General features: G+C 43.0%; 1 protein-coding gene across 1 annotated transcript in view; it reads right to left on the bottom strand.

Annotated features, from left to right (window-relative positions):
• LOC115005268 (metabotropic glutamate receptor 8-like) overlaps nt 1-18,315 on the bottom strand; it is a 77,547-nt gene that overhangs the window by 5,056 nt on the left and 54,176 nt on the right. The gene's annotated exons all lie outside the window — the stretch shown is intronic.

The following is an 18,315-nucleotide window of genomic DNA, read 5'->3' as shown; positions in this document are numbered from 1 at the left end:
AGAATGTGCGGCTGGAGAGTCCGGTTCTCCGGACACACCGGTGCTTCGTGAAGTGTCTTTAAGTCTCCGGAGTGTCGGGGAATTAGACGCTGCAGAGTTCACGCTTCCACATTCATTCAATCTCATCACAGATCACTTGTGCTGAGTTCAGCTCAGGACACTTCTGTTAACGAGTTTTAATGTGAATCAGATGAATATTATATAATAACTACTGATTGAGTCTCGCCTTGCTGCTCCGTCACTGCGACGCTGTGTGTGTGTGTGTGAGTGTGTGTGAGTGTGTGTGTGTGTGTGTGTGTGTGTGTGTGTGTGTGTGTGTGTGTGCGTGTGTGTGTGTGTGTGTGTGTGTGTGTGTGACAGCGACGCTCCTCTCCGTCTGACACAACTCTGATGAGAGGCCGTATTTGTTCCAACACTCTCTTGGAGTTGCACGTGTGCAGGATCTCTATGATCGTCCTTCAGCGAGAGAAACGTTGCTGATTATTGAAACTGTTGTGCTGTAAACATTTGATGGGGGCTCTCTGCCCGCTGCCCAGACGTACGTTTATAAACAGCTGATTTAATAAATCCTGGAGGACAGCTTCGCATCTCTTCCATTTCAACAATCTCACAAGCTCGTTCGTCAATCACAGCTTTAAATAACATAAGGAGACTTCTGCAATGCAACAATTCTTCATCATGAAATATTTTGCAATTACAGCTGTGCTGCTGCTGCTGCTGCACAAATCTGTTGTGTTTGGCGTTTTGCATAATGACTACAAATGTGCTGAACCCAGAGGGAGACCTGCTCCGCTCCTCTTCTTGGAGACAGAGTGTGAAGATGTTTACACACTTTGAAACCTGCGAGGCTCATGTTTCAGTCGGATGTCAGCCAGTTAACATGTTTATGTGTTCCCTCAGTAAAACTGCGGAGAAGAGGAACATCAGGACACGCTTTATGTAGATTCTGCAGCTTTGTTCATCTGAGAATGTCAGCCAGCTTTCTACACGATTAAGCAACACAAACCGACTGTCACACCGCGTTGTCTCTTTAAAACATTACACCCTGATGCACCGGGCAGGCAGAGTAATTAAGGAACAGGAGAGGATGTGTTTATGGGACGTGTGTGTGATACAAACATTTCTTTAGGGAATTTGAGAGCTTGAAGAAGAGTAGCAACTCAAATGGATCCTGTATCTTGTTGCTTTGTCCAACAAGTCCAACAAATTAACAAATTGAGCCAGACGACATCGTTAGCCGGTCCCTACAAATCACTTTCGGACTAATAACTCCCCTCTGAATGTTTGAGGGAACATCGTGGTTTATCGTGGACCTTCGTCATCATGCTCAACAGAACCAGCCTCCACCCCGACCTCCCATCTCTCGAGGCTCTACGTCAAGATACTTCCTCCTTTGTTCCCGACAGGAGTCGTAACTCCTGCTGTGACACCTGAACGTGTTCTTTTTGGATTCTGAAATGACGCTTTCCTTTGCTTCGGTCTAGATTTAAGTCCCAAACCTCCGATTCACAAACACAAGCAGGACCTGACACTGGCTCATGCCAACTGTTGCCACGTCCACAATTTAATCTCTCACAATAATGAAACTTCGACTTCAATTGATTTTCTTGTTTTCACCTCAGTTCAAGGTTTTCTCCTGTAAAAGCTGCAGGTAATGTTGGAGACGTGTTATCAGCACCATGCATATGCTCCTGTTGGGTTTGATGCACCCTGCTCACCCTGTTACTCTCTTCACTGCTCAGTAAACTCATATTTCTGCCTCTGCAGTCTCATCTGCATTAATATTTCACGTCGCCTAAAAACTTTAAATGGGAACCAGGCGTCCCAGTCTTTAATTCCAAGCTAAATAATTGATGCTGTTGGAATCTGATGCACCACAGAGCTTCAGTAGATTCTCCACTGGAAGAAATATACATCTGCTTACTCACTGATCTACAATCCCCATCAGGCCCAGAGAGCACCTGCCAGATCCATCTCTAACAGAGAGAGGGACTCCGACGGTGGATTCATTGTGCTGCAGCTCTGTGTCTCACTCTCAATACGTTTCCTCTTCCAGCAGTGAATGTTCTTGCGTTCATAATGCAGATTTCAGTAAGAGACACTCCACCGATCATCCACATCACAGCCTGTTTGCATGTGTTGGGGAGTTCTACTGCATGTGTTTCATAAACCTTTATCCCGAGGACCGTATGAAATCTGGACGTCGTCTCCGTGACGTCACAGAGGCTCAGAGTGGAGGCAACCTGTGACGCCACCCACCTGTCACTCAAAGTGACCACGCCCCTTATAATGCGTACATTTAAACCTTAATATAATTAAAACTTATATATAAATGTACAGCCAGATACATATCTGAACTACTTTCCAACGTTAAGGTGTAACCAGCTAACGTCCATGTGACCCGGTTGTTGTTTGAGTGGGAAAGCAGAAGCAGAAAGTTGCATTGTGGGTAATGTTGGCACCACGTTTTGACAAGGAAGAAGAATGTGTGGACTAATGAGCGGATCCCAACCCAGAGGAAAAGATAACATTCAAGTTGTGTTTGTCTTTTCATTGTGACTTACGGTGTAACTCGACCTCCTCAGGAGTATCACAGGAGTACAGGTACAGGTGTAATACAGGTACAGGTGTAATACAGGTACAGGTGTAATACAGGTACAGGTGTAATACAGGTACAGGGGTAATACAGATACAGGTGTAATACAGGTACAGGTGTAATACAGATACAGGTGTAATACAGGTACAGGTGTAATACAGATACAGGTGTAATACAGGTACAGGTGTAATACAGGTACAGGTGTAATACAGGTACAGGTGTAATACAGGTACAGGGGTAATACAGATACAGGTGTAATACAGGTACAGGTGTAATACAGATACAGGTGTAATACAGGTACAGGTGTAATACAGATACAGGTGTAATACAGGTACAGGTGTAATACAGGTACAGGGGTAATACAGGTACAGGTGTAATACAGGTACAGGTGTAATACAGGTACAGGTGTAATACAGGTACAGGTGTAATACAGATACAGGTGTAATACAGGTACAGGTGTAATACAGATACAGGTGTAATACAGGTACAGGTGTAATACAGTACAGGTGTAATACAGGTACAGGTGTAATACAGGTACAGGTGTAATACAGGTACAGGGGTAATACAGATACAGATACAGGTGTAATACAGGTACAGGTGTAATACAGGTACAGGTGTAATACAGATACAGATGTAATACAGGTACAGGTGTAATACAGGTACAGGTGTAATACAGGTACAGGTGTAATACAGGTACAGGTGTAATACAGATACAGGTGTAATACAGGTACAGGTGTAATACAGGTACAGGTGTAATACAGGTACAGGTGTAATACAGGTACAGGTGTAATACAGATACAGGTGTAATACAGGTACAGGTGTAATACAGGTACAGGTGTAAGTGTAATACAGGTACAGGTGTAATACAGGTACAGGTGTAATACAGGTACAGGTGTAATACAGATACAGGTGTAATACAGATACAGGTGTAATACAGGTACAGGTGTAATACAGACATTATGATTAGTTAAGCAGCAGGACTCAGGTCACGATCTAAAACGTCTTAGTTAAACCTGCCACACATGTTCTGTGAGAGTAAAAGTGACTCCTGCTTCAGTATCTGCACCTTCATGTGGTCTGTGTGTGGAATCATCGCTGAAGCTCCAGAGATGTTTTAACGTATTGTCGGGGAAGTTGCTGTTTTTCCTCCAGCAGGGCAGAAAATGTGAAACGCTTCAGGGAGTGTCAACGGGCCCTGAACTGAGACACAACTCCTAAAGTGCTTTTATCACTCCGGGGACAAACAGGTTTCACAGCTTCCTGCAGTGAATCCTGAAAATGGCTTTCTGCTGTGGAATACCTGCAAGAGCAGCAATGAGAAGATGATGCTGCACCTGCTTTAATACTAATCACAATCCGGATTTAGCCAATCGTGTGGATCCTCCAAAGTGCCCGTTTACTCAACAATAAACATCACAAACTGCTGTTTTTGGACGAGAGCGAGAAGAGAACTGTTGGCTGCTTAAGTACAATGTTGAGGCTTCAGCATGTTCCTTTACCCTGCACTACATCTGCCAGCCTCACCCTCAATCTCCTATTTTCATCAAAGCACACATGTCATTGGTCTGACACTTTGTTTAAGCACACAACAACAATGCACTGAGACTTGACCTGAAGCTGAACTCACTGAGTGAAGTCCTCTTCTTTTATCTCTCAGTCGACTGCAGCGGTCGGAGCCTCGAGTGCAGAATCAGAGTGAAGCTTCTTCACGAAGCTGCAGACGCCTGAAACTGGAGCCTGGATGAAGAGGAGCCACTCTTCTGCTCTCCTGCAGCTCTCTCATTCATTTATCTTCTGCACTATAATTATTGTTTTTGTCTGTTTGTATTTAATTTCATTCTGACATTTTTTAAACTTATTTCTGCTTTTGTGTTTAGAAATGTTTTTCTTACGTCATGTGTGAAAGCTCTCGGTCGACTTCCTAAATAAGACTTCTGGAGTTACACCGCTGATCTCGTTATTTCTGCAAGTGTACATTCACACGGCTGCACAGTATACACACACACACACACACACACACACACACACACACACACACACACACACACACACACACACACACACACACTCTCACACACACTCTCACACACACACACACACACACCCCCCACCTGTGTACAGAAACATGAACTAACGCAGAGATTATTACACACTGGTGCACACATGCACTGCACACACACACACACTCTGAGCCACACACACACACACACTCTGAGCCACACACACTCTGAGCCACACACACACACACACACACACACACACAGTGTAATTATAGAGCTCATTATTTGCCTCTGCAGGAGGTTCAGATGCGTTTTCTGTTAAAGGACCTTTTTTTAAATCAGCATCTGGAACAGACGTGATTAAAACCTGCAGACTGTTCAGCGCTCGTCAGTCAGCTGCCAGCGCTCCAGAGACACATCCATGAGCTGGTCAGAGTTATACATTAAATGTTAGAGAATAGTTTTTAAGTCATGAGTAAAGATACCGAGTGGGGGGGGTTTAACCACCAGTTCAGAGCCGGCCCTCCAACAGAAGCCCCGGGGCTGCGACCCAAGCACCATCACAAGTCCACTGTTGCCTCAACCAACCTGCACAAACATCATTTGCATAGATTATTGCATCAACAATTACTCATGACTGCAGTTTAATTTTAGCACTGCTGCTCCACCGAATACATTTCATAGACTGTATGCACAGATGCAAACTCATCAGAACTGAAACCCCTGGAGGGGCCTCGCGGGCGCCTTCACGTCATCGTTCCTGTGCGTTACAACGGCGGAGGAAGCAAGTGGCCTATCCTGAAGTGGAGGTGACAGGAACGCTTGATGTACTGGAGGTGCTGCAGGTGGTCCAGGGTCTGCAGGGCTGGGATTCAAATACCTGCATCTTCAAGGATACTGATGTCGGTTTAATTACTTTTCACGCGTCAACAGCTCACTAAGAACGAGGAGGGGTGATGCTGCAGGAACCCAGAAAGTAGGGCCTGTTGTTGTAATAGCTTGAAATAATATAGTTATTAAATAAAAAATATTAAAAGTTATAAAAACAATTACGCACCAATTCCTATCAATTGCCAATTCCGCATATGCCACGGGCCGTCTGACCGTGCAAGATGGTGCGATATATATTATTATATATTCATTCTGGTTCCAAGAAGAAGAAGGAGGAGGGGAAGAAGAAGAAGAAAGAGAAGAAGAGAATGAAGGAGCAGGAGAAGAAGAAGAGAAGCAAGAGAAGGAAGAAGAGAAGAAGAAGAAGGAAGAAGAAGAAGAAGAAGAAGAAGAAAGAAGAAGAGAAGAAGAAGAGAGAAGAGAAGAAGAAGAAGAAGAAGAAGAATAAGAAGAGAGAAGAAGGAGAAGAAGAAGAAAGGAAGAGAAGAGAAGAGAGAAGAAGAAGGAGGAGAAGAAGAAGAAGAAGAAGAAGAAGAAGGAGAAGAAGAAGGAGAAGAGAAGAAGAAGAAGAGAAGAAGGAGAAGGAGAAGAAGAGAAGAAGGAGAAGGAAAAGAAGAAGAAGAAGAAGAGGAGAAGAAGAAGAAGAAGAAGAAGAAGAAGGAGAAGGAGAAGAAGAAGCAGAAGGAGAAGAAAAAGGAAGAAGGAGAAGGAGAAGAAGAAGAAGGAGAAGAAGAGAAGGAGAAGGAGAAGAAGGAGAAGAAAGAAGGAGAAGGAGAGAAGGAGAAGAAGAAAAAGAAGGAGAAGAAGAAGAGAAGAGAAGGAGAAGAAGAAGGAGAAGAAGAAGAGGAAAGAGAAGAAGAAGAAGGAGAAGAAGAAGAGAAGGAGAAGAAAAAGAAGAAGAAGGAGAAGGAGAAGAAGAAGAAGGAGAAGAGAAGAAGAAGAAGAAGGAGAAGGAGAAGAAGGAGAAGAAGAAGGAGAAGAAGAAGCAGAAGAAGAAGAAGAAGTAGAAGAAGAAGGAGAAGAAGGAGAAGAAGAAGCAGAAGGAGAAGAAAAAGAAGAAGAAGGAGAAGGAGAAGAAGAAGAAGGAGAAGAAGAAGAAGAAGAAGGATAAGGAGAAGAAGGAGAAGAAGAAGGAGAAGAAGAAGCAGAAGAAGAAGAAGACGACTGCTGGTGAGTGAAACATGGATGTAAACATTGCATGTTTCACGTGATGTCTTTTGGTGAGGAAATCTGGAAATCCTCTATTAAAGAATTAAAACTTCTATTAATGTTTTTTAATTTGTACTATTAGTATTACATGGTATTAGTAATTTATTCCTCAAATTAATAATTCCTTTACATAATCAGATTCTGCAAACGCTGCACATGCATTTACATTCCTGGCGCTTTTATTCTACTTTAAACACGAATCTGTGATTTTACCCTCAAGTCAAACAACAGGAAACGTCCTGATGCACTGGTTTGTTAACCTCTTACAGGGTGGGCGAATTTACCCGAAAACACCTACAAACGACACCCAAAGTAAATTGAAAGCTGCTCTTAAAACATTTGCACCAGCTGCATGATTTTGGTCTCATTCAAAGGATAACTCTCTTATTGTTCTTGCAAAACAGTGAAGAATCACTCCAAGTGCTTCTGGCATATGAATATACTGAATTTGAAGAAAATACACTCCGCCAGAATTTCTTTGTTGAAAAAGAAAATGGGTATAGGTCAGGGGTCGGGAACCTTTTTGGCATGGAGAGCCATAAAAGCCAAATATTTTTAAATGTATTTCCTTGAGAGCCATATATTTAATAAAATTGAGTTTTAAGTACATCACGTCTCTGAGTACTAAAAGCGCTATCAGTGTTCCCCCTACCATTGTCTGTGCCCCCCCCCCCCCCCCCCCCCCCAAACTCAAGGCCACAATTATATCCGGCCGCGAGAAAATATCATATGTGTATCATCTGGCCCGTTGGTTTTAGTAATTAAATCAATGCATGGCACAACCACGGGAAAATACATATACGAGGAAGTATCTAAATGTATTAGAAATGAAACTGTCCCGGGACAAACTGACGGGACTGATGACAGACGGAGCCTGCGATGTGATGAAAAGAGCGGATTAGTGCAGGATGCGGGAGAAGACGCAGCGGGAGAACTGTGCAGGTGAGCTGACGGTGTATCACTGCATCATACACCAGGAAGCGCTGTGTTGTAAAGCTCTGGAGATGGAACATGTAATAAGCACCGTAACACAGACAGGAAACTTTATAAGAGTCAATGTAAGTCTGTTCCTGAGGAGATACATTCTGAACATGGCGGTGCGATGGCTCAGTCGAGGGAAAGCTTCACCCCCGAAATGATGCCTTAATGTTGTCCCTCTCTGTGATTGAGTTTGACACCCCTGGTCTACTGCTTGCTTTGCGCAGTTTCTCCTCTGCTGTTTCGCGAAGGGCAGGGCTCCGCCCCCTACACACACATACACACAGACACACACACACACGCACACACACACACACACACACACACACGCACACACGCGTGCGCACACAGTCACAGTCAGAGACGGAGCGGAGGAAAGGAGAGGGGAGAACTAAAACTAAATCCGCTGCTAAATGTTTTACTTTAAAATGACACATTATTTATTACTTGTTAATCATGTTAAAAAATGTCGGCTCAAAATTGTCTGCGAGCCATATCTCGTCATCGAAAGAGCCATAGGTTTCCGACCCCTGGTATAGCTGCTAGTCCCGAGCTGAAATAGAAACACAATAGAAACATCGAACCAAGTGTTATCAAGTTCACCACCAAATTTCAGATAAAAAGGATAAAAACTTCATTTATTAGACAGGTTTGTCTATGAGTAACACCAGGCGTACACCAAATGTGCAATATGTACATGTACTGTACATAAATATTATTTTTATTTATTTATAAATAACTATTATATACCCATATTCCCTGTTAGTAGTAATCACATAGAGTAAGTGAAGTATAAAGACATTTCTTTCTAATATTTTTATGTTTTTTTTGTATTTTTTTCTGTACAATAAATAATAAATATTATTTTGGAAATACATTTCATTTTGAAAAAACAAACCAAGGGAAGTGACGCATCTAACGAACGAGGCGCTCGTTTTCTATACGATGCGCGCGCCACCAGGACGCTGAGATGGTCCAGGGTCAGTCTGTAACAAAAGAAGTGGGTGGGCACTTTCATGTTCAAGTTGACACTCATTGGCTCATGAAGGTTGTAAAAAACCCATCGAAGCTCCGATTGGCTCAAATGAAGTGTCAATCTAACGCTGAGAGCCCGTGCTAAAACCAGGACATGTCTGAACCGTGATGAGCGCACAAGATCAAATCAAATCAAATCAAATTTATTTGTATAGCCCAATATCACAAATTATACATTTGTCTCAGTGTTTACACACTGTAGGATACGACACCCTCTGTCCTTAGACCCTCTGTCCTTAGACCCTCTGTCCTTAGACCCTCGCATCGCACAAGGAAAAACTTCCTAAAAGAAACCCCATAATTAAAGGGGGAAAAATGTAAGAAACCTCAGGGAGAGACTGAGGAGGGATCCCTCTCCGAGGACGGACAGACGTGCAATAGATGTTGTGTGTACAGGATAAACAACATAGTACAAATACAACATTTGACAGAAATGATGTTGTGTTGAAAAAGAGAAAGTTTGGATGAATCCAGGAAAATGTCAATAAGGCTTCTCGGTGTCCAGCAGGACCAGGGCAGCAGGCGCAGCCACGATTCATGATCCTGACGTAAACTTTATCAGTGGCAACCTGCCACATGAGAGACAGACACTCCGGGGATGATGCCCCGGATGATGAGTTAGTAACATACATTTACATAAATGCATACAGATAGAGAGGGAGAAGAAGAGAGGGAGGGGAGGAGAGAGGAAGAGAAGGAAGAGGGCAGGGAGGTGTCCCCCGGCAGTCTAAGTCTATAGCAGCATAACTAGGGGCTGATCCAGGGCAAACCTGAGCCAGCCCTAACTATAAGCTTTATCAAAAAGGAAAGTCTTTAGCCTGCTCTTAAATGTGGATAGTGTGTCTGCCTCCCGAACACAAACTGGAAGCTGGTTCCACTGGAGAGGAGCTTGATAGCTGAAGGCTCTGGCTCCCATTGTACTCTTAGAGACTCTAGGAACCACAAGTAACCCTGCAGTCTGGGAGCGCAATAGTTGTCTAGTCTAGTTGGTTTATAAGGTACTATGAGATCTTTAAGATATGCTGGAGCCTGACCATTAATTGCTTTGTAAGTCAGGAGAAGGATTTTGAATTATATTCTGTATTTTACCGGGAGCCAGTGCAGAGCAGCTAATACAGGAGTAATATGATCCCGTTTCCTTGTTCTTGTCAATACACGTGCCGCTGCATTTTGGATCAACTGAAGAGTCTTAAGCGACTTTTTGGAACAACCTGATAACAATGAGTTGCAGTAATCCAGCCTTGAAGTAACAAATGCATGGACTAGTTTTTCTGCATCATTTTGAGACAGGATGTGTCTGATTTTTGCAATGTTACGTAGATGAAAGAAGGCAGTCCTTGAGATTTGTTTTATGTGGGAGTTAAACGACAGATCTTGATCAAAGATGGCGGCAAGATTCCTTACAGTGGTGCTGGAGGGCAAATTAATGCCATACAGAGCTTCTGTCATTAGAAAATGCGTTTCGGAGGCGTTTAGGGCCAAGTATAATAACTTCAGTTTTGTTTGTGTTTAACATCAAGAAGTTGCAGACCATCCAAGTTTTTATGTCCTTAAGGCTTGAAGTTTAGCCAATTGATTGGTTTCATCTGGTTAAATTGATAGATATAATTGGGTATCATCCGCATAACAATGAAAGTTTATAGAGTGGTTCCTTATAATATTGCCCAAAGGAAGCATATATAAGGTGAATAGAATCGGTCCAAGTACAGAACCCTGCGGAACTCCAAGACTGACTTCGGCTGTCATGGAGGATTTATCGTTAACAAGTACAAATTGAGATCGCTCAGATAAATAGGACTTGAACCAGCTTAGTGCGGTTCCTTTTATGCCAACACAATGTTCCAGTCTCTGTAGTAGAATGTCATGATCAACAGTGTGGAAAGCAGCACTGAGGTCTAACAAGACAAGAACAGAGACAAGTCCTTTGTCTGATGCCAATAGAAGGTCATTGGTAACTTTCACCAGTGCCGTCTCTGTGCTATGATGAACTCTAAATCCAGATTGAAAAACCTCAAATAAACTATTATTATGTAATAAAGTCACACAACTGTTTTGCGACTGCTTTCTCAAGGATCTTAGCGAGAAAGGGAAGGTTAGATATCGGCCTATAGTTGGCTAAAATCTCTGGATCAAGGACCAGGCTTTTTAAGAAGTGGTTTTATTACAGCTACTTTAAAGGATTGTGGTACGTAGCCAGATAATAGAGACAGGTTGATCATATTTAATAACGAAGCGTTAATTAAGGGTAAAACTTCTTTAAACAGTTTAGTTGGAATCGGGTCTAAAAGACAGGTTGATGGTTTAGACGATGAGATTGTTGAAGTTAGTAGGTTAAGGTTGATTGGAGTAAAACAGTCTAGATATATTTCAGGAGTTACAGATGTTTTTAAAATTCTGGAGGTTGAAGTTAAGTCATTACCAATTGAGGGCTGGAGGAGATTCATTTTGTCTCTAATAATTATGATTTTATGGTTAAAGAAGCTCATGAAGTCGTCACTACTGAGATATTATGTTATGACTGTTTATGATCACACAATGTAAAAATCGATCAGCTGATTTCACAGATTGCAACACCTGTTCATGAACTTTTATCGATGTGACGATGTTCACGGTGGATATGTTTTTACCGGAAACGAACGTGTGGACCTCTGGCAATGCCTTAGGAGCGTCTTTTATGAGGCTTTATAGGTAAGTGTGCGGGCCCACACACGATAAGAGAACACTTAGTTTTGGAACAATCACCCTTGTGTTTAGTTTGTTTTCTGGATGTTATGAAAGTATTTGACCCTCAGGTTCTTCAGGAGCAGTGAGCGGAGAATCCATAATGAATTCTTTGAACGTCGGCGTCCTTGAGAAGCTGCAGGACTTTGACCGTCCTCTCACTTCTCTGGGAAACACAATTATTTCCTTCGTGTCAGTCGCGGACAGAATAAGTATTCTGACACTCCAAATTGAATTTGCAGCTTTTGTCTGGCTCCTTTTGAAGTTGTTTTTTAGCAGAAGACTTATTGAAGTGTCACTCTGAGCGGCGGCACTGCCCATTTATCTTTCCATTATTCCTGCTGATAAATATTTTGATGTCTCTGTTTTGCTGCTGCAGCGTTAAAGTGTCGTTTGAAAGTCACAAAAAGAGAAAGAAAAGCTCCGCAGACCACTTTGTTTGAGCAAATCAGACTCAAATGAGCTTCATCTCAGCGCAGACAATGCTCACAGTGAGTGTCTGACATTACATCAGCTCACGGACACATCTCGTTCATCAGGTGGTTGTTTCTGAACAGACGAGATGCATCACCACCAGCAGCTGCACGTCCTCTTCACTCAACGCTGCTGCAGAAACACACGTACGTGCAATGAAGGGAAACTTCTCTGTGTTTCATCGAAAAAGTCGATTAAACAAGAGTTCAGCTGTAGAAACATTTAGTCTGAGAGGAGAATTTCTGAACAAATGATCCAGTTTTCTTTTCTGGAACATAAACGTTTCAGTCACCTGAAGACGTTATGAACTCAGACACATGTCGTCATCCATCAGGAGCTTTTATTTAATCAGGAAGTCTCATTGAGATAAAGATTTATTCCCAGAGACCTGAGAACAAGAACAGAATCAGACACATAATAAACAAGTTGAGCTAAATTGAAAAAGCTTTTAATTCTCCAAATGCAAGATTCTATTTTAAGGCACGTTTTCACTTCAATTAAAAAAGGTGTATACATAATAAACACCTGAACGCCACACGTGGCTGTTATGTAAGAGAGTGTGAAAACGTCTTACCGAGCAACCACAGAATCTAAACAGGAAGCTGAAAGTAATGAAAAGAAAGATAATGATTAAACTGTTAAAGTAGTTTGCTTACAAATACAGATGTGGGAAATGGATAAATATTCAATAATAAAGCACAACTGCTGATGTGAAGTGTTGAAGTTGTTCTGTTGCATCTCCGACCTAAACAAAGGTAAGAACCAGCTGCATGCATGTGTCACTGTTGATGCACCTGCATCATCCGAGTACCTTTGAACTTTCCAAATGTAGAATCAACCCCAGTTAGTCGTGCGAGTCCCCGCGGTGGATGTTCAGCGTGAGGCTGTGTTACAGCGGGGGATGGATGTCAGGGAACAAAGCTGCTCAGATGAAGAGCGAGAGCTCAAAGAGGATTCCTTCTGACTTACTGCTGCATGCGACACAACTGCATTTAAACAAAGGAGGTGCGTTTGATTTTTATGTACACAGACAAGACGATAGGGTTCAACCGCTCCGTCTCAGCGTGAAGCGACGTCTGAAGACAACGTGTCCGCTGACAGCGGGAGACGACTGATGAGTAACAGCTGAGCTAAAGGCTCCTGTGCAGCTCCACGTCTCATCTGCACTGACAGATTCAGGACGGCGACATCGCAGAGCATCGCAATCTGCATCCGCACGACAAAACAACAGCGGCTGCACGTGTTGTTGTGAGACAGAGGAGTTCAGGTTGTGAATAAGCACGTTGCATAATCAGTTTGCCAGGTGTAATGAATGTACAGGAAGTCATGACGGTGAAAATAAATAGAAAAGACATCAATTGTGTTCATTAGCAAAGAAACACAAAAGACTTTCATGTCTATGTACTTGAAGGTTCTTTTCAAATTTTAATATGAAAGTTGAAACGGTTATTTTTCAAGGCAGCGTCTACCTTCTCTGTCTTCGATATTAAAGTGTTTTTGGGTTTTGGATTGTTGTCTCAAATGTGTGACAACGAAAGTCCTCTGATGTTAACGAGGCCGTCGTTTGAACCCACACCGTGATCTTTGTGGGGCTTCCCGCCACAACCAAAGCTCTTTTAAATATTTTTTGTGCGTTTAATGATCGTAGAACTTATAAAAAGGGGGCGAAACGGAATGACGGGTCGTATTCAAACCGCAGGCCGCTGCAGGGACACCTGCTCTACGAAGAGTTCAACAGACCCAGGATCTCTTTACATTATCCTGCTTCACAAACCGGAACAACCGCGAAGGTGGTTACCAACTCGTTCAAACCAGAGTTTCTCAGTCTGGACACGAGCAGTGTGGCTATTGGCTGTCTTAAATGATGTCATCGCCTAATTTGCATAATCGTCAATTTACAAGTAATTGTAATGGCCGCTGTGGGACAGGAATAACGTCTTGAGAGACAACAAGCGACTGAAACACCCTAAATATCTTTAGAACTACAAATTAACTTCTGTTTATTCTTGTTTTAGTTTTTTATATTTTGCCATTGAAATAAGAACGTCACTTCTCAAAATAAAAAGACGCTAGATTTGTCGCTCGTAGCTTTTGACTGAAAAAAGTCACCAAGACGGTTTGGAAAGTCGCCAGATTTAACGAGAAAGTCGCCAAGTTGGCAACACTGGATACGAGTGCATTCACATAAAAAGGGGGCGGGGTTTGCAAGCGTATGACCAATCACAAACAGGGACATGTGAGCTGTCAGCAGAGCGTCCCATTTCAAATGAAGCACAAACTACTTTAATACACAAATACAAAGATAAACAGATAATTCAGCTAAAAGTAAGAAATGCAGGAAGGACGGATGGCAAAAAATGTCCGACGGTGTGAAAGTGTAAATGATGTCCAACCAAACGTTAACCAGCTCGCTGTGAGATCATAAAGCAGTGATGGTGGCGTCAGGTCGGAGAGTTATTAGTTATGAGTCTTTGAGTGAATAATAGTGAAATTAAATATATATTGAACATTTACTTTGTCCCCCCCACCTCCTACACACTCTAAGACTTTGAGTGGTAACCTTTAAACGCACCATTGGTTGGCGAGTAGCTGAAGGCGCCTGGTTTACACAGTGGTGTAAGCCTCGTCGTCGTCGTTCCCTCACATTAAGTTCTCGATGCTTCAGTCGGGATTTGAATGTATAATAGTTTTTAACCAGAAATGGGATTCTGCCGTCTTTGTAGGATTATTGTTGTTTGGCAAAACTAAAGATGCTTCTTTCAATGCAGACGTCTTAAAAACACTTGTTTTCATTTGCAAATCCCTAAAAATAAAAGATTATACGAGTTTGTCGTTGCTGTTTTACATAATCTTTGTTTGCGCTCGTCTTCCTGCTCAGAACCGTCTCCCTCTCCTGCTCTTCGCTCTGCATTTGTATCTTTAGACATTGTCCTATATTGACTTTGCAGAAGAAAAGGCTTGAGCGTATTTAGCAGCTCAAATCCTGATGTAGTTCAGAACGATGCATTCAAACGGTGTCGCCTCGCTGGAACTCCCATGATCCTCTGCTGCATTTCTGCACGATCACAAAAGCGTTTCTTTGTTGAATCCGTTTAGGTGTTACTCATCACACTTATCTGTCCACAGCATGTGTTCTTCCCGGCTGCTGCCTCATTCTGAATGCATTACACCGAAAACATTCATCCCCCGTCACACAGTACACCTGTAGGCCCAGATACACTTCAGCGATTCTCTATCCCGCCGCCCCATTTGCATTCCCTCTACTGCGCTGATGACGAGCACGCTGCCGGCGGGCCTGCAGCCCAGAACTATTCAAGTGTTTCTGTTCGCAGGAAAAGTCAAATCACAGGATTACTGCGGAGGAACGTCGAGCGGCGACACAACACATCAGCATCGTCATGTAGATCCATCACTGAGCCTGAGGACTGTTTCCCTTATAGTCTATATTTTATATACGTCATGTAAATATCACTATTTATACACTTAAGCAACCTCGTGCATTAATCACCCCGTGTGTTCTCCAGCATCCTTCACACTCTGTACCGTTCAACACTTTTATATTTATAGCCGTTTGTTCAGCTGTTCTTAGTCCTTGTTTACCCTGTAAGTCAGTTTCTGTTTGAGGACATTGAGAACAACAAACGAGAAGTCGAACTCTCTGTATTTGTACACGAACGTGGCCAATAAAGAGTCTGATAACTGCTACTGAAGGGGGTGTTACACATTCTAACAGATTATCCAGAAAATCAGCACAAGCACAAGAGTTTAAAGTGCAAATCCACCAGTTCTGTGTAACGACTCACTGGAAGTAGGTTTGGACCCAAAAGCATGAACCAGAATCCGAGCAGATGAAGAACAAAACTCACTGGTTGATATCAGAAAACCAGATAAATAAAGAAAAGCAGACCAGGCAGCATCTGAGCGGGAGCAGGTGGAGTTTACTGCCAGGCTGATGAGGGAGTGGGGACAGGTGAGCAGGTGAGCAGGTGGGTGGAGCAGACATGATGGGGAACAGTGTTACTGCAGGTCACGAGGGAGTGACCACATGAATCACGCTGCTGCTGCTTCATCAGAAGATGAAGACGTGAAGATAAAGAGCAGGTAAATAAATAGTTTATTGTTGTAATACTCATTTATTATTGCACCACCACCACATGTTCTGAATAGGACTTAAATAAATCATGTATTCTGCCAGGTTAGTTTGAATGAATCCCCTTTCAACACATATATTGTGTGTTGGCAAGTTATGTTGGTTGAAACTCACCTGGAAGAAAACCTTTAGTATTTAGACCACGGGGGCGTGCTGCACTTCAGTGCCTCTTGTGGCCGAAATGAGTATTACAACAACAAACATCTTTACAGATGCTTAGACAAATGATCCTGCCAAAGCTTTATTTATCACCTGTTCTTTAGTCGTAAACACACGAGAGAAAATACTTTAGATCGGTATTTTATTTCACACTTTTGCCTCGCAGGGCTTCCGTACTTCCTGCTTGTCTCATGTATTAGTGTGAGAAAGGTTTCAGTCTCCTCGTCGCTCCACAGATCTGATGTTGGACGTTGGAGTCACACACTTCATGGACATCATACATGATTTATTTGCTGAATCTGTTTCTATCAATTGTCCTAAAGCAATTGTTCCACCTCAGCTAAGAGGAGTTTTTGTCCTGGTGCATCAGATGGATGGAAAACATTCCTGCAGCCTCTGAAGCGGATCTTTAATGCGAGCATCAGCATGGACGTCAGAGACAGGACGAGCAGAATATCTGCATGGACAGGCATCACTATGGATAACTGAGAAAACATCAACATACATTTAAACTGGGTGAGCTGACGCCACCCATGTACACAGGCTCTGCAGCGTACAGCCACATGTTAATCTCCCTTTATCTTTGGAGGCATCCATCTTTAAAAAAGTGTAAATGTTTCTCCTAATCCAAACTATAGGACGCTTCTGTTGCACGAACAAGGAGTGAACGACTGCTTTGCTCCTCTTCGTCTGTCCTCGGCTTTCTGACTCCATTTCCTGCATGTTTCAGGAAGAGTTTGACCTCAGAGGAAATTACCTTCACTTTTATCTGCAGCATCTCTGGAAGCTCAGAGAAGCTTCGGCTCGACTCCTTCAGAGTCTAAATCAATAACGGCGATGATGTGGAAAAGAAATGAAAGCGAGTGTCCTTGTTATGTTATGAGGAAGGTTATCTTCATCAGAGACTGTCCGGGTTGGGGGGGGGGGCTGTGGAGGGTGTCGGCACGCTCAGGTGAACGTGACGTGTGATCTCTAACCTCTTCATCTTCATCCTCGTCTGTGTAGAAATCTGAATGTGTTAAAATAATATAAGAGAAATGAAGCACAGATTTGCCTGGATGGGTTTTACATCCTTCAGTCCTTCTCCCTCAGAAATGATCATTTGTAGACCACTTACCCCCCCGTGTTACCTTAAAGTCTTGAAGAAAATGTAGTTTTTATCGAAAGCCTCTACGGTGAACGAAGAATCAAAGACAATTGTGAAAGTTCTTGATGAATCAAAGTAAATGTGGGCGTTTAACAACCGCACAACTACGCTAACACATCCGTTTAGACTCTAACCCTAACCCACTCCTGCAGTTTAAAGTCCACTCGTACATTCTCTCTGTCTTTTGGTTCTTTGTTACAAGCTCAAGGTAAAGCACGAGGGAACACGGGGTCAATGGTTCATGTACAAATGTTAATTTTCTGGGTGAAATATTCCTTTAGAGAAGAGCAGCAGAGGAGACACAAGTATTACAAGTGAGCGTTAAGAGTGGAAGTGAAGGCTTCAGTTGGAAGCCACATTGTTACTGGTGTCTCAGCAGGTTCAGCCTCAGCTCGTCTCCTGCAGCGCCGGATAATCACACCTGCAGACGGAGCGTTAGCTCTGACGTCGTACTCGCTGTCTGTCTCCCACAATGCTCGTGGTGTCTTTGTGAATAACCACGGCGTCTTCTTAATGAAGAAGAATGCAGCGCTTCCTTTTGATGCCCAAGTTAGCAGTAAATAACGCTCCGTGTGCGCGACGAGACGGAGTGTGGATCATTCATTTCAGAGCGTTCAGGATGGGTCACTTTCGCCTGCAGGGTCCCCGGGGGGGCCTCCGCTAATTATAGCCCGGGCCCAGGAGGGAGATGATGAAGAGGAGTCTGGTAGTGTCTCATTGTGCAGGTGTGTATCAGCTGGAGTGTGTGTGTGTGTGTGCGTGTGTGTGTGTTCAACACCTGTGTTTATTTTTAGTTGACTTCATTTCAAGTGTGAAGCTCGTAAGAATTAACGTCCCAGTTTAACGACGTGTCGTCTTGCATGACAGGTGAGGTGTGTATCAGGACTTAAAATCCAGGTGGAAAATCCAACAAAAACAAGAAAAAATGGGGAATCTTTTGGTGAAAATAATTTAA

Source organism: Cottoperca gobio, unplaced genomic scaffold (assembly GCF_900634415.1).
Source record: "Cottoperca gobio unplaced genomic scaffold, fCotGob3.1 fCotGob3_290arrow_ctg1, whole genome shotgun sequence".
Taxonomy (NCBI): Eukaryota; Metazoa; Chordata; class Actinopteri; order Perciformes; family Bovichtidae; genus Cottoperca; species Cottoperca gobio.
The sequence above is the reverse complement of the archived record's forward strand: the minus strand, read 5'-3'. Positions and strand labels throughout refer to the sequence as shown.